At 34.0% G+C, this 4,479-nt stretch overlaps 2 pseudogenes; both read left to right on the plus strand.

Annotated features, from left to right (window-relative positions):
• The first annotated feature begins 404 nt into the window (after positions 1-404).
• On the plus strand, positions 405-1,488 carry LOC114073943 (annotated as a pseudogene).
• Positions 1,489-1,607: 119 nt separating this feature from the next.
• On the plus strand, positions 1,608-2,365 carry LOC107013493 (annotated as a pseudogene).
• Positions 2,366-4,479: the final 2,114 nt, after the last annotated feature.

Below are 4,479 nucleotides of genomic sequence, written 5' to 3' on the forward strand. Positions count from 1 at the left end.
TCTGACTTTTAGAATGTGGAAGACAATTATGTTTTTGCATGTTCTTCCTAATTTAATTGCCCCTGTTCATGCAACCACAAAAAAAAAGGATTTTCATTCAATATATTTCGTACAAACATGACACTAAGATTGAACATCGACCAAATAGCATTAGCAACACGAGATTAGATTTGCAAAGTTCAAATTGTGAAAATCGAACGCCCGCGAGAAAGTCCAGACAAGAAATATAGATTCCAAAATTTGATTTTCGAAAATGAAGAGGTGAGCTCATTACATTTTATCTCATGAATATATTTTTTTTTAAATTTACCTCATATGAACATTTTTGCTTCGTTTTACTGTTAGTAATCTTTCTTTAACTCTTACTTTCAGAAATGCCATATAAGGCAGTATTGTACACAGAAATGCTTAAACTCATAAATATCTATCTCATCTCTACCGCAAGAGTTAAAGTCTTGCCAACTTCATTCGGCAAGTCAATACATAAATTTTATTGTGTTCTTGACAAAGAAACAACAATTGAACATATCAAACTATCTAACAGAGTTGAGGAACCACTTTCACCACCAACTAAGCTGAATATCACAACCCTTGACCGCATTCCTCACATGATATGGTTGATTCCGCTGCTGAAATCGGTATATCGATCCTAGTAGCTTCTAGAAGGCTAATATATACATGTTTAATGATATACACACTTAAAACATTTCATTATGTATTACATACGCAGATATACTGACAATCGTTCTTCGTTGTGGTATTCAAAAATACGCAGGTCGGAGTCATCACAAGTGTTGAGAAATTACCATTTGTGACAATCAGTAACCACTACATTTCACCTTATATTTTCCCATTTTATGAAAAGATTTTGAATAAGTAAACATTTTTATTATTTGTTTGATCGTACCATTACTTATCATCTGGTCGTTATCATGGTACTTAATCTTCTCTCCTCACGTTCTCAAGAAAAATCACTTTCCCCTCACTCTATGGGAGGATTTCTGAAATAAAAGAAAATGAATTGAAGCTAAAATGGCAACAGAGACAGATCTTATTGTAATCCTTTGCAGGAGTAAAGGAATCTCTACCTTTTAAGGTACATATGCGCTGAATTTTTTACCAACATAATTTTAGATAATAACAAAATGTTAGACGAGCTATGTGTTGTACAGGGTTGTCTTGCAGAGCAGATTCAATTCAACAATACGCGTGGATCCTAATTATCCACAGGCAGTAGAACTCATCAACTGGTACTCAGATTCCATCATTATTCTCTAGATTTAATTTGCATTTAAAGAACCTACTGAACATATTATCTGCTGTAACAATAGGGCAAAAGAAAACAAAACAATGTTGTTATGTCGTGCGTCAGAGAAAATCCAAACAAGCTCATCTGCCCCTCCCATGGTAGTGATTCCTGCCGACCGATGAGTTATCTCTATTGAAGAAATTTCATCATCAGCTTCTGTAAGTCATACTTCAAGCTGATCATTTAAGAGTATGTTTATTCATTATCTGGTTGTCTGGCTTTGCCTAAATAATAAAAAATAAATATCAGTAATTTATCAGTAATTTAACATGTATTATGTATATGATATTTCCAACAAATGGGACTCTTCTATGTTAGAAGCAGAAATGACCATATCAGATGAATTGCAAGAGTTTTCTGTACTTAAAATCTCAGGATGCAAACAAAAGAAGCGCACAAAAGATAGAAAGGATTTTGACTGTCCAAAATGCAATCGGAAAATAAAATTAGTTCCTCGATACTATACTTTTGACTTGTAAATTATAGTTTGTACAGAATGTAGCGTATATTATACACAAATTTTAAACTTACCATGATTTCAGATGTATCTTTCAAATTGATTTTACTGCCGTTACTGGTACTGCTACAGCCACAACATCTATCTCTGGTGAATTGGGAGAAAAATTACTCTCCATGACGGCGGAAGGCATATTTGACATAACTTGTGCTAAGGTGATCTCTCATTCCCGCTGGCTACTTTTACACATCTATTATCACAACATATATGCTTCGTTCTAAATAGTTTCTTGTGAATCTTTATATTTACAGCGGCAATCATTGTCTGTTAGTCAGTCCATGAGATGTTGTCGAACAAATTATTTCAAATTTAGCTAAGAAAGTCATCTTGGGGCACCTCAAATAACACACATGCAACTTTCTCCATTCTTTCCGACATGGAAAAGGAACATATTCCGTCAAGCACTATTGATAGGAATTCCAAAAAGATAAGGCCTTTGGAGATAAGTGAGGTGGAGGTGATGGCAACACCTACTGCAGCTGGTTCTTCAAAATGCGACTTCGAAATTTAAACCACCCACACAAACAAAAAAAGTGTAAAAGGTCAGTCTACATCTGACTTTCACATTTATTATTGGAGAATGACGTTAATAATGTAATCAGTAACTTGTGCAAGTCTTTTGAAATCCAGAAAATATACTAGTGGAAGCATTTACAACCCGCTACAATCTCTTCCTTCATAGTTATAATTCATCTGGGATTTTTTTATCTTTCTCATACAAATTCCTAGAATATTAATCTCCACTTTTGATAAACACATAATTATTGGGATTACTCAAAAATCATTTCTCCGAAAGAAAAAACATCTTAAGAAACATTAATATGTTGTGACCATACATGTTTTAGTTTTGCTGATTAATTGAGATTTATAATGGAAAACTAGCACGACATAAAAAAAAATCAGTTTGATATCGTATAATTGCCACCATTTTAGTATGCTCTCGAAATAGTATTCATGATGTTTCAATTTTGTTGTCAATTTCATAGCTTAGTCGCCTCCAATTTTGTTGAGAATTTCATAGCTTAGGTATAATTGTCAAATGCATAATACTTTTGTAATAGAGTTTTCCCAAAAATAAGAAACAGAGTGAAGCCGTGATCTGCTATTACTTAATCAATTGTTCTATAGACAACAATCATTGATACAATAGGGAGTTGTTGATGTCAAATTGATCATTATCCTCCGGTGATCTTTACTATAACACATGTTTGAAAATATGTCATTGTTAAAAAGCCGGACTGTCTTTGCACAATTAAGTAATAAAAATATCGATTTTACATATTTTTAACTTCTTTTAATCTACACTTGTGTTAAAGGAGCACATAGCATATTCTTTGCAGAGAGGGCAACTTCAAATAGTTTTTCCAATGCGAAAGAGATTAATTGTGGTGACTGATTGCTCTTGAGCTTATTTTTTTATTTTACTAAAGTATCAACATGGAGCTAAAAGTTCATATTTGCAGAATCAGTTAAGGTTAGGAAATATTTCTAACTTTTACATCATGCCTAATGTTCACAAGTTTGTGAAATTCATGTAAAGTGGTCTAACTCTTAACATGGCTGTTGCTTTATTCTGTATGTAATTGTGTGTGTTGGTTTTGGTTTTTGTCACGACCCAAAACGAGCCCCGAGTGGCACCCACACTTATCTTACTAGGTGAGCGAACCAACAATCTAAATTCCGATGTTTACCAGTATATAAATTTTTAAAAAGTAAATAAAATGCGGAAGATCCAAACTCATTAACGAAATAAATTAAATAATTTCTAAGTATAATACTCATTATCCCCAAAATCTGGAAGTCATCACATCAAGAACATCTATCCTCAAATTACTAAGTCTAAGAGTATTAAAAAAACTAAAACAAGTAGAAAGGTGGTCCATGTCCGAACTTCAAAGACATCAAGACGTGAAGAAGAGACTCCAGCCAGAGCTAGGAATAATAGCTCAGCCTGAAATCTGACGTGCTGAAAACTGGCTAGAGTTGCGGACGAGTCGAAGTCAACTGTGCACTTGCTGCACTCCACAAAACCACAAGAAGAACATAAAAGTAGGGGTCAGTACAAGGAACAAGTACTGAGTAGGTATCATCGGCCAACTCAAAATAGAAAGCAATATATATGGAATAATAATATAAAATCAACCATAATACTCAACAGGTGAAAATCAACAAGTACAAGAACCATTGGCAACAACATCAAGCGCATCTATGAGGACTCAAGCCTCCACACCATATCATTCAGAAACTAGGTTCTTCGAAATTTAGTGTATTAACATAATTCAAGATTACTTCTCTTTATTCTTATTGTGTCGGAACGTGACACTCCGATCCATTATTCCTATGTGTCGGAACGTGACACTCCGATCCATCTATTTCTGTGTGTCGGAACGTGACACTCTGATCAATCTATTCCTGTGTGTCGGAACGTGACACTCCGATCCATCTATCCTGTTATTTCAGTTCATCAAGCATTCTTTATGTCAAACATTATCTTAATAGAGAGGATTTAAGATTAAAGATTTGACATTCTCATCATTCTAACCACCACAATTATATGGTCACAACATACAAACACACAATCAAGTATATAGAAGACTTTACAATACCACCCAATACATATCAATCGCTATTTAGAGTTTATCTAACACATAGA

The sequence above is a fragment of the Solanum pennellii genome, chromosome 3, assembly GCF_001406875.1.
Source record: "Solanum pennellii chromosome 3, SPENNV200".
In the NCBI taxonomy this organism is placed as follows: Eukaryota; Viridiplantae; Streptophyta; class Magnoliopsida; order Solanales; family Solanaceae; genus Solanum; species Solanum pennellii.